Source organism: Sebastes fasciatus, chromosome 22 (genome assembly GCF_043250625.1).
Source record: "Sebastes fasciatus isolate fSebFas1 chromosome 22, fSebFas1.pri, whole genome shotgun sequence".
Taxonomy (NCBI): Eukaryota; Metazoa; Chordata; class Actinopteri; order Perciformes; family Sebastidae; genus Sebastes; species Sebastes fasciatus.
Window position 1 is genome coordinate 7,557,553 of NC_133816.1, and position 13,603 is coordinate 7,571,155.

The 13,603-nt window shown below is 37.8% G+C and overlaps 1 long non-coding RNA gene across 1 annotated transcript; it reads left to right on the top strand.

The window, feature by feature from the left end:
* On the top strand, nucleotides 1–11,907 carry LOC141761077 (uncharacterized). The gene is made up of 3 exons (XR_012592521.1): nucleotides 1–189; nucleotides 7,090–7,125; nucleotides 11,672–11,907. It is a non-coding gene; the product is annotated as an uncharacterized LOC141761077 (long non-coding RNA).
* The last annotated feature ends 1,696 nt before the right edge of the window (nucleotides 11,908–13,603 follow it).

The following is a 13,603-nucleotide window of genomic DNA, read 5'->3' on the forward strand; positions in this document are numbered from 1 at the left end:
CACGTGTGTTGCTAACGAGTTTTGACGTTTTGCTTTTAACCTGTCAAACTTTAGTTAGTCAGCTCCAAAAGTTGCACGTTTCACCAACAAAAGTGATGTTAGTTAACGTGTTTTTGCTGCGGAGGAAATATCTGAAGTGGAAAACGTCTTCAAGGTTGAGGAGACTGCTGAGTTTGGTCAAAATGAGAAGTAAGTACACATCCTCACCTGCAATGAAGAGCAGGAGAAACGGCTTTATCTGCCATATATCCCAAATGAGTCTGTTAGCTAAGCATCAGTACTAGAAAGGGCGAGTCTAACGTTATCTATTTACCAGACTGGTTATTCATCTGATGTCTTATTAGAAGCAGTACCTATAGTAGCCTCTAGTTTGTCAGGTTTACAGTGTTTTTATTTGCTTGTAATTGACTAAATTCATAAATAGATTTCTTGTTTTTGTTGGTTATTTTTGCTTTACTGAATTAATGTCAGTTTATTCAGATATCACAACACAATATGTCAAATATGGTTTATTTACATTAGTTATATTATTAAAATACTGTTAAATGTGCAAGTCGCAGTGGTTAGCACTGGAGCCCCACAGCAAGAGGGTCGTAGGTTCGAATCCAGCTTGGGGCTCTTCTGTGTGGAGTTTGCATGTTCTCCCTGTGCTTCCTCCCACAGTCCAAAGACATGCAAGTTAGGTTAATTATTGACACTAAAATGCCCGTGAGTGTGAATGGTTGTCTGTCTCTATGTGTTTTTTATTTTTCTTATTTAACCTTTATTTAACCAGGTTAGTCCCATTGAGATTAAGAACCTCTTTTCCAAGGGAGACCTGGCCAAGACGGTCAACAGCAAGAACACAAAGTTGCAGACATAGACACAAATAGAGATAAAATACAATTCACAAACACTAAAAAGCACTAAAATTTGCATTAAAAGAGAACTATCTAAAGACAAATGGGGGGACAAAAAGGAACTTTTCTGGAAGTCAGCTGTACAACAAGGGGGCTAAAAACATTGGGTGTCAGCCCTGCTATAGGCTGGTGACCTGTCCAGGATGTACCTCGACTTCGCCCAATGTCAGCTGTTATCGGCTCCAGCCCCTCCACGACCCCTAACGGGATAAGCAGTTGCAGATGATGGATGGATGATATATGTGGTGCAGGGGTTGTGTTAGAATTCTGAAGTTCATTACAATTATGAATACCACACCTTGGTTAGGTTGAAAAACATTAAAGCATTGGCAGGTGCCTCTATCAAAACAACTGTTAAATGATTTTTTTTTGCCATTACAGGACACAATCCAAAAACAAATGGGACAAAATCAAAACAAACTGCTGTGAAAAGCAGACACAGCGGTTTACAATTTGAATCCACCTAGCAGCACTATTATGCTCTTTTGAAATTGTGGGGGCTTCAAACCACAATTGTTTTCAATTATAATGTTTTTTCATTGATAATTTTGGTCTGTAACATGTCAGAAAATAGTGAAATTTGTCTAACACAATTTCCAAGAAACCAAGCTGACATCCTTAAATGTCTTGCTTTGTTCAACCAGCAGTCCAAAACCAAAATATATTCAGTTCACTGTCATAGAAGACTGAAAGAAAGCAGAAAATATTCACATTTGAGAAGCTGCAATGAAGTGTTTTTTTTTTTGGCATTTTTGCTTTGAACAACGAAAAATGATTAATTGATTGTAAACACTTTTTGTTGCTTAGTTTTTTGGCGATCGACTAATTGATAAATCGACAATGACTGCCTGTTATCGTGCCACCTAATATAAGCTTTTAGCAGAGTTTTCAATGGTGGTTTAGTCACTTCAAAGTTTGTTTCATGAAGTGGTTGTTATTTTGTCTATCCCGTGTAGTTGTGTATTGTAAATCACATGAATGTCATCCGTACAATTTCTTTTTGCATGCCCCTCATGCACCGCTCTGTATCTTAAACTCACTCCCAGTTTCCCTTGTCACTTTCGCTCCCTCATAAATAGGCTACACTTCATCACGTCTTATCACAACCTTGTTTTATGACAGAAGGGACAAGCAGCAAAGGCTCTCGTACCCCTTTAATGTCTGACAGTATCACAACACTTAGTCACCTGGGAGAAGCAAACAGGCCCCTCATGCCACGGGCAAACAGGTTACGTGACATTCACAAGGATCCTCTGTGAGTTAATTTAGAGGATAATTTTCAGTGCACAGGCCACAGGAGGAGAAAGGGGCATGCTACCTGGGAAAGCGGTAATGGCTGTCCAGGGAATTTGTGTGTGTGTGTTACTGCAGGTCACAGGACGGAGTGTGCTACTGTATACATAAGCAGAGAGACTACTGCAGCATGATGTAGTTCACCTGTTACTTAATTCTCTGTATGGTCTCAGCGGCCTGAAAGCTCTTATGTCACGTCTTGTTTACAGTCAGTCAGGACATGAATTGAGATGTTACAGCATCTTAACCTTGAACCTACATAGGTTCAGTATATGTAAATATTGAATGAATTGTATTGCATGGGAATTTAAGTAACACTGGACACTACGGCGGCATAAATATCCCACAATGCACTGCGGTAGTAACGTTGATAACAGATGTTGACGGACAGCTCTGCAACATCAATAAGTGATGGTATATTTCATTTTGCTAGGCGTAGTATATATTTTTTTAATTAGTTCAGACTTTATAATTCTTAAAAATCATCGTTTGGTCACATGAGGTTAGCATGGGTTACCATGGTTATGCGTCTCCAACTGGCAAGGAGGCTCTCAGGAAGTGACAATGTAAATTACTGCTCAGTGCATCCGAAAAGATACACATTACTGTTTATTCACACACAAGTATGTCGAACGATAGTACACATATTGGGTATGTCCTGCATAGTGTGCAATCTTGAACGAAGCTCACATTTTTCTTAAACCAGTTCATGTAAAAACCCATCGTGCTTTTAAGATAGAGCTGCAATGATTAATTAATTAATTAATTATTAGTTGATTAATCGATTTGTCTGTTGATAAAAAAAGAAGTGGCAACTAGTGTTGTCAAAAATATTAAAATATTGATACTAAATATTTGAAACAGTTTATGTTAACAGTTAATTTTTTGCAGTATGGATACACAGGTACCAGCTGTGCTTTCTGTTCTTTCTTCATTTCCGACACACACACACACACACACACACACACACACACACACACTGCTATTTATATTTTAATAACAATCACAATAACAAATTGTATCCCCTCAATGTTGAGTCAAATTTTCTCCGTGGTATCGACCATCAATATTTTTTTTAAGGTGTTGTATCGTAATTAGAAATTCCAGTATCGTGACAAGACTAATGTCAACTATTTTGATAATCGATAATTTGTTTTAGTAATTCTTAAAGCAAAAATGCCTGCATCCAGCCTCTCACATGTGAGGATTTGATGCTTTTCTTTGACTTTGGACTGTTGGTTGAATAAAGCATGACTTTTGAATACATCTCCTTGGGCTGTGGGAAATTATAACAGGCATTATCTACTATTCTCTGACATTTTATAGACTAATTGATCAGTCAATAAATTTAGAAAATAACAATAGGCAAATCTCAAAATAAAAGAATCAATAGTTGCAGCCCCACTTAGAAATTAATATGAGAGTACTTTATTTTTGGCCCACAGTTTGTATTTGTATCAGTAGTAACTGAGGCTTGTTATAGAAGCATGCAAAGGTCATTTTTGGAGGGTCAACGATACAAATGTTGTTGTTGCGAGGTTGTGACAACCCTAATGACACTGTAATTATGCTCTCACACACCTCTAGATGAATGATAAAGATGCGGCGATAAAGGTAAAATAGTTCTGTCTCGGAGCCAGATGGCGTGCAGTGACGATGTCTGGCTTGCAGTCAAGGTGGACAGCGGACGAGCCAGTATTCTGACAAGCAAATAGATTCCATACCATCGCCCCCATCCATCCCACCTCTATGGCCAATCAACAAAGATAATCTTTTGAATTAAGAGAAAAAATCCAGGGTGAACACTTTGATGAGATAAGTACCCTTTGTCAGTGCAGGCAATGGTATTTTAATTAAATATATGAACACACGGTCTTGCCCCAGATGCTCAAGTCTAAACAAAGATAGCATCATCTAATCAAAGCCAGGCCCAGAGTGTTTCAAGGGCAGAATTATTTTCTATTAGGGCCCCTCTCCTCGGGGATCGAGCCAATTTTCTTTATTATGATAGAATCAGCATATTGTAGATTGACTCTGACGATAGTGTCACGGCATGGTAGGTGCGCTGGTCCCAGATGCACCACCACCCGCATCGTAAAACCTTCAAACATACAGGCTATGTCTGTTTTTCTTCACATGTCCAAACTGCAGCTATTTTCCTTTTTGATTACTAAGAAGAAAGTGTACAGTGTCTTGATCACAAGATCACTGTGTGTGGTTCTAATGAGCTCACTGATCCATTAATCTCTTAACCTTGCTTGATTATAATCAGTGTTCCTTCAAAATATGCTATTGAGACCCAAGATAAGGCTTTTCTATTGTGATAGGCCTGTGTTTCAACAGGCATGGAAACATTTAGAGCGTGAAACCCCAAACTAAGCTCTATATGCAGCCCCCGCTAAGATAATAAAAATATATATTCCTCTGGATTCTCTGTGGATACTGTTGATTGGACACTGCTGTGATCCAGCAATTTAATGAGAGCTCCTAAAGGGATGCGCTCACTAATGTGTACACATCTGCTTTCATCACAGGGGCCGGATATGGCTGGATGCTAATACCAACACGGGTTATATCATGGAAGCTAGCACGTAGCGGTACACACACAGTTAGATGTAAATGATGAAGTTGTAAAGTGCCATGTTTTCTAATTGGGTCGCTGAGCAGCTGGGTTCAGTCTGGATTTGTCGGAGAGGCAGAGATGCTCTCTGGAAACTAGAGGCGCAAGTTGCGTTAAAATCAACTGAAACAGAAACCTCGAATAACCTGCCGTCAAACTAGTTGACATTTGTAACCATGGCAGAATATTATTTTTGTGGAATTACATTCTCATATTCAGGGCATAATTGTATTAAACATAAATTACATTTTTATTACAAAGTGGAAATGGGCTCAGTTTTCACTGCTATCACAGGAGTAGGCATTTTGGTCTAACACTGCAATGGCATGCTACACACTAGAGGACTGTTTCTGAGAGTCTGAGGATTTGTGCAATGATTAAGTTGTTTGATTTCAGGCTTTGAACAAAGCATTCAAATCACTAATTGCCTGGCTCTCCTTGTACATTCCTAATTGGCTTAATTTCAATCAATGACTCCCTGAAACAACACGGTGAGTCAAATATTGTAAATTCCAGGCAGGTTTGTTTAGTGTGAATTTCTGTTAGTGTACAAATATGAAGATGAATTATGTAAAGTCAGAAAATGGACACCATTTATAGTATGTTGTTTATCTTAGAAAAATACATGGTGAATGTGTGTAAGAGCCTATTTAAATTGCAAAAATGAATATTATTTTCTGACTTCCACTGGCATTTTCTAGTTATTTTTATACTGATGTAAGGGTCAGTAATGAATATATAGCTGTATTTGACTGAGGTGCTGACAAGCCATGCAGCTTCTAACGTAAGCCAACAGAGCCGAGCTGATCTCTGGATCTCTTTTAGGTACAACTATTCCAGTGCAGAGAGAGGCTTTTTTAGTAATCTTAAGCCTTTGTGTCACATTTTCCATTATTTCCTGCTTCCTGTGTATTTTCAGAGCTGCTGTTGTATGCTTTTAGCCTCGCCACTGCCACGGTACTTTTAGCCGGAAAGATTTAGACCTACTTTGCCAGTGTAGCAGCTGAATCCAATGTTTACGTTACAGGAAACTAGCATAAGCTGGGTTGTGAGTTTTGATAACAGAGATCCGTATGCATGCTTAAGGTTCTCGATGTGTTCAGCATTGCAAAGTGTGTGCCCAATATACTGTATGTTGGCCAGCTAACATCGGTTTGCATGCTGAGTGAGCATTTGCAGAATGTCAACAACTGTGGATACAAGTTGCACAGAGGATTAAGAGATATAATGGACACAAAGGGGAATATCATGAGAATATAATATACTGTTCACAGTAGCACTAGTAACATCTTCTTAAAGTTTAGTATAATTACATGCCTAATATTTCTAATTACATACCTACTCTAATTATTATACAGTAAGTTATAATGTTTGGATGCTTTTAGTTGCTGTAACTTTTGGTGGCTCTGTGACGAAACAACTTAACTGAATTAGCACTAATGTACATTTATTTAATGGCTTCATTCAATTATTTGCAGAGATAAAATGTTTGCCTCCTATTTTAGCAAAACTTTTATTCCTGGCTTGTTATTTTTTTGAGACCAATTAGTGGTTTGAAGTTTAACCTAGACTGTTCGAGTTGCATATTGTGGTTATATTAGCCTCCTACGTATCACCACAGCGAATGCAAGTTTTAAACAAACTTTCTGAATAATCACAAGGATGTAATTAAAACACAATTTAGTTTTATTCCAAAGATTTAGTATGACTTAGTATTTAACTATAAACTATAGGACGGTCAACAAAAGAACATATCCTCTAATTTCATTAAACATTCTCTCAGGCAGTAGTTGGCACAAGGCCCCATATTGTGATACAAAGGGACACACTTCTTCAGCCTTATTTGTAATCACGTCACAGTGTCTGGAGCTGATGCGTCGAAGAGAGGCTTTGAAGTTACAACTGGTATCTGTTTAGTAACAAAACTAGTCTGTGCACATGTGAAGAAAACAGATTTATAATGCAGTGAATCCAAGTCCAGAGAGCACACAGATGAGCTGCTGATGCTAGTGGTGCTATTCACTGATATTGCGTTATTATAATTTCATGCACTTTAAAGGGAGTGGGAGACTGCTGTGGTGTATCATTGAAGAAAAATGTTTCAGCCCTTGGAGAATATAGGAATACAACTTTGATTGAGATCAAGTTGTCATATATATATATACTGTAGTGTGTAGCATATACTGTATGTAATGCTGAATGTTTTAATTATGTAGACAATGTGCAAATGTATTAGTTTATTCTTAACCCTTGCCTCTCTTATCATTGTTTTCACAGGCCTGCACCACCCAGTCCGCATGATTGACCATCCTGGTATGTATTCACCAGTTTTACTACAAATGACATCCTTTATATTATTTCTGACCATTTCCCACGGCATATGTTAGTGGTTTAAATTATTTTATGTGTTTCTCTTGCCTTCAGGGCAGCCATTGATTTCCATTCATTTCTGTAACCTGTCAAAATCAACTTGAGACTTGAAACGTGCTTGAGTTTGGTAATTCATTACAGCGATGAACACCATGCCTGTCTTTATTGTTCTTAAAATAATATAATGGTTTATCAGTAATGCAGTAGTGCTTTTTTCCTCAAATGAACAGCAGAGCACAGAACTGCAATACTCTGTAACAGTACTGAAACTTTGATGAAATCAAAGGCAGACATGATGTTCACTGTGATCGAACAAACTCAAGCGTGTCAGGTCTCCAAATTGATTTTCATTCAATGAATGGAAATCACTTGTTGCCAGTAATGCCGTTGATACTTTATCTATCTATCTATCTATCTATCTATCTATCTATCGATATATATATATAGATATGTGTATATATACTATATACTATATCTATATATATATATAGATATAGTATATATACTATATATATATATCTATATATATAGATATATATATATGAATATATGTATATATATATATAGTGTATATATATATATAATACATACTATATATGTATATATGTATACATGTGTGTATATATATATGTATGTATGTGTGTGTGTGTGTATATATATACACTATATACTGTATATAGTATGTATATATATATATACTGTATGTATGTAAATATACATACACTATTTACTGTATATAGTATGTATACATATATCATATATTTTTGGGGGATTTTGGGACACAAAAAATAAATACCTGTGCAGCTGCTACTCATTACTCGTCTAAAGGATATACAATCAAACTGGAGTCATATCCATCCATCCTCTTTGAAAATAAACGCATTTATAGACGCCCAGTGGCAAAACCAAATGGGAGTAAGTCCGATAAAGACATTTTTTTTACAAGACAAAGGGCAGCAAACACAATCAGTTTATCTAAAATCTGTGGGACTTTTCTTTTGTATCAAAATGTCATGGGACTGGGAGTCAATAACTCACATTTAATGACTGAGGGAGAAGTTGTGGTTTCATTTAATGAAGCAAGAAAACAGTTTATCTGGCTAGATTGACCTTAGGCAATTACTTTAAGCGCGTTCCTCAATCAATAAAACACTAGTTCTGTTTCTGTGTGTGTGTGTGGTGCACAGCGATGTGTTTTCCAGCTTTGGTTGATTTAACGCTACAGATTCTATTGTGATATATATATATGTTGCTTTTTTGCAATAATTGACCTTCACGTTCTTGCATCTCAATAATGTTGAAGTATTCAGTTTGATAAGCACTGCAAAACAGGTTGTTCTTTAGTTGTCAGTGCCTACCTCTGCAGTCACTGTAGTGGATAAGAAGTGGTCCAATGGGACTGCCAGCTTTTTAGAATGAGGTTTCTGGCCCGTAGTTGTTTGATATTTTTTGTGTAAGTGTTTTATGTAATCATTCTGTCAGCTCTGACCAGCAGCTGTCAAAACTAAATGCCCATTGGCTGTTTTAAGAGAATACAGATAAAAGTGACCCCCTGCAAATAAGCTTTGTTCTCCTTTGCGTTTGCAGTGGCACAGGGGTAAAATAAGAAATCACATTGCAGATGAATATCTGCACAATGGCCCTTTCTTCTATATGCCTGGATGACCTTGTAAGATCGAAATTCCAGATACTGTATAGAGAGGATGCTCCAAATTAAAGCTTTGCACAGGAAATTGAACTGTCACACAGATGGAGAGGGAGAAAAAGCCAGTTTGTAATATAGTTGATTCTTATACTGAGGGTCTGCTTGTGCAAATGTCAGACTTAATGGCAGCTATTCTTAATGAAATACTGTATTTGGAAGAGAGGCTAATACATTTTTGTGTAACTGGCAAGCCATTAGCAAGGTGATTCATTGTTGGGAGCTGCAGTTGTATACTGTTTATACTGTAGAAGATAAGATATGTCAGAGTACACTGACTTCAATGCTGATTTGAATAATACATGATCTGCAGTGCAGAGACAATGGAAAAGTATACATATGAGGGAGCAAGAGGAAATTTAATGGTGGCATGACGGATGCATTTACTGTTCATTTAGAAGTGATGTCAGCATGATTTTTGCAATTATGGTTGATGTTTATTTAGTCTACTGAAATGTTGTACTGTATTCCTTCATGTTCTGCATTCTACTGCTGTAGAGAAAGACCCTTCAGCTTTCAGCTTTCCTTAATATTCTTTTTTATCCTAAGCTTGCAACTATTAAATAAAGTATTGAGATAGTCAAGTATCAATCCATAATGAATACATTAAGATTCTAGGTAAAAACAATAATGATTGTTTTGCTTAAAGGCTAAGGGCTTGTCCCAGGTTTCTGCTTTCGGTTCACTTTTGCTATATGCATGCAACTGTGACCAGAAACGTATTTTTACGCCTCTCAACTCTATTTCCTTCTGTATTCCGTGCATAACGACAGTGATTCTGTGCTCGGCTCTCAGTGCTGCCAAAACGCGGCTGACCCACACTCATTACTGTGCCCTAACTTATCCTTTGTAGACGCATTTAAAGCACTGAAGATGCTGCTGCTCCTGCTCCTCTGCTAACATGCAGATTTCGCTATGCCGGCTGTGTTGGCACATTGTGTAACTCTTTAGTTGGCGAATTACATCACAGACATATTACAACAGTAATGGAATTTTTTAAAAGTATCTTATTATTGTGGGTAAGTTAATAACAATTAAAACTGTAGTTATTGTCCTGTTTACGTTTGAATAGATTTTGCAATATGTGAAGGGGCCGTGCTCAAGCTAAAACATAAGTAACATAACATTAAAGGTGGTAAATACAGAACTGTGTGTCGGCTTGAAGCTAGCACACAGAGGGAGAGCGACTTCATTCTCTGCTCTGGTAGACAATCACTATATCTTTACATAGCAAATAGTTGCTCTGGATATCGAATAGAGCACCTTTAAGTTGCTATTTAAAGTGATAGAAATAATTGCAAAAAAATTTCAATATAATGCAATGATCCTCCGGTATAGGCCCAGATACAGAATTGGAGCTTGTAGAAACTCAGGTTTTTGCTGCTTAAGGGGTAATTTTGCTACCCACTGCACTACATTCTTTCCTCAGCCTATCCGTATTTATTCAGGCCATTGCATTGAACAAGCATACCCTTTTCCGTCAGCTCCCTGATTCACACTCACAGCTTTCCTGTTTTCGTGGTTTGTAAGCTTGTCAGGTCACACCAATCCCGTTTGACAGTGCCAATAAAGTATGTTCAAAACCGAGCATGTAAACTGCCAGTGACACTCTTCACGCCATGTTTGTATTTTCACGCATTGAAATCAAAAGCCAAGCCACTTGTCAAGTTTCGGAACGGCTGATTCAAATAAACAGCACGTTGCCACACAAGTCTCCCCATCTTTGCTGAAGTACATTGATAATAATGCTGGCTGCTTACCAGACAGTTTGGATATGATGTCTTTCTCATAGTGTATCTTGGGGCTTCCTTTTCCTTTTCATCCCTCCTTTTTATGCATCCTCAATATTTTCGTATTTGGCAAGATGGGATCCATCCTTGTCTGTCCTGTGTTGACAGATTTCTTAGTTTGTTTCCTTGATTTAGAGAAGATGTAATACTGTCGTCCCTAGGTATGGTATCAATCACAAACGAATAACAAAGATACAAAATGTGTCAGACTCCAATTCTAGTCTATTGTTTGTTTTATTTTTCACTGCCGGACATCCTGTTTGTATTAAATTTTGTCCAGTTGGAAGCATGACCTTCTTTTTCTCAGGCAACCTGCTGTTCGACTCTGTCATCAAAACATATAATACAGTTGTGTAAATCAGTCAACGTTACAGATGGTGCTCCTTCAACACATGATCCATGATCTTACAATGTTACTGCCATGACCTTACATTGAGATATGAGTTTCAGTCAAAATCCCCTTTCTTTCCATCTAACTTAAAGTAATGACCCCAAAGCTTACCAAGACCTATTTCAATTCCGAACTGCAGCTATTCATTTATATCTGATATCACAGACAGTTGTGGTATTCTCTTCCCCTGGAGAGGCTAACCAAGACAAGTCTCCTGAGCCTTTGACAATACACCATTTCAAGTAGATCATACATGAGTGAACCAAATGGCTTGTCTTGGGAGCAATTTAAGGCAACAAATGGCCTACTGGATAGAAAGTCGACTTCAGCCTTTCCAGGTATTATCATACCTTAGAGGAAAATACAGCTGTATGTCTGGTACCTCATTTTAAAAGTACCCACTATAAAATATACACAGTTTTAGGGCGAAATAAATATACTTTATAAAAATATAGTTGCCATTGACTGATTTTTAGACTTTTTTTTTCAGAGGGGTTAAACTACAGTATATACTAATTGCATGTTAAAACTTAAACTTTATTATATTCGTAACATACATACAGGTACATACATGAAATTTGACCTCTGCATTTAACCCAACCTTAGGAGCAGCGGGCTGCTGTATAGCGCCTGGGGAGCAACTTGGGGTTCAGTGTCTCGCCCAAGGACGACACGCAGACTGTAGGAATCGGGGATCGCAACGCCGGTTAAAGGACGACCCGCTCTACCAACTGAGCTACAGCCGCCCTGTGAAAGCAGCAGACAGCGCCCGTGGATCGTAACCCAGCTCTACTCTGCAGACTGACGAGCGGGCTGTGAGTCATCAGAAGTAACCAGCTAAACCTCTGAGTGTTCAGATTCTTCTTTACTGACAAAGTTCCTAAACATATTTAATCAAAAATGAATATAGGAAAGGGAATTTTATATATATATAAAAAAACTAAATAAAAACATGTCAGTCTTTATCTTCCTGTCAGGCCATCATTTTTGGAACAAATTGAATATACAGCTCAGAACCTTCGTAAATGTCCCATCCATTTTATGCAGTAGCAATTCTGGCAGCGTCCTTTATGTGAGTGATGACTGAAATTAGTATTTAACTAAATCTGCAATAAGCTCCTGTATTAGGATAAAGCTCCCATAGGACAAATGATGTGCCTGCATTAAATTAAGTGAGCCTTCTGATGCCATCATATCACCCAGAGCATCTGTGTCTGTGTTTCCATAATTATGCATGTCCCACTAAGAGAGCTTTAAAGGCAATCTATGCCACTGCTTATGGAGTATTCCTGCACAAATAGTGTCAATTAAGTGCGGCTCCCAACAGGCCACCTAGACAGTAAGTGGATTGATTAAATTGTACATTCAAATGCATTTTTTGATTCTTTGTTTTATGCACTGGCAATGAAATTATGGGCTAATTTAGTTGGCTAATTTTGACATCTCTTCTAGAGTTTGGGAAGACAAATGCAACTGTCTTCTTATAGTGTCGGCACCTTGATATTTGGAGGAGATCAGATATGCTAGTTCCTTTCTATACACCCATGAACACTAATGCAAAATGCCTTTACAGTATATTGTGATGATGCCGCACCATATGGCATGATGATTCCAACAACAATATCTTTGTGCTTTATGGTCAAGCGTGGAAGCTGCAGTGATGCTGAAAATGAAATAACACGGAGAAATCTGCGCTCAGTTGCCGTCTTTGGAAAATTTGAATGTTTTCACTGGTGAAAGTTCTCCTCCACTGATAGTTGTGTAGTCAGCAGGTCTACAGCTCTAACTAAGCAATGGTAAAACAATTGACACATGATTTATGTGTTCATTTCTGTATATGTTGGGTATTAATGTCAGAATGGGCGTTTTGTTTTTACTTAACCAAACAAAACAGAAGAATTGAGGCTTTGAGTCACTTTTCATTTTCAAAGTTTTACCTTTTTTTTCTTGGGGAAGTTTCAACTAAAGTTGTGCGTCATCCAGTATCACATTATAAATAATTCATCGCTGTGGTGTTCTGGGTAATTTGTCTGTGAGTTCAGGGTGGCAGCGCGCAGACATTAAAAGGCAAGCATACAGCTATAATAAGTACAACTTCATTGGATTCTAATTTGTCATTCCTCCACCAAATGCGACCATTAGAGGAAATTGATGGCTATTTAATTGTCTTGCTGTGGCTATACTTCAGCGCTTTCAATGACAGTAGTGTCTAAAGCCTTGCTGAATTACCTCCTCTGCTTTATTTTGATTTGACATCTACATTAAATTCTTCACCTTTTCGTACCTCTCTTTCTTGGCTCATATCTCTCCTCTTCCTGTTTTTGTCTCCTAGGATTATACAAAGGTATGAATCACATGTGAGGATTAATGCACTCCTTCAGGGACACTTCTCTTTGGCCAGCTCAAAGGATTTAGGGGGAGCTGGGCTATGTGCATATACTAAAACACAAGTGTATTGACAGTCAGTGGGCTGATCATCAAAGACAATAAAGACACCTTATTTTGTAGGCAGCACTCCACATAGTTTATAGCTGTTTC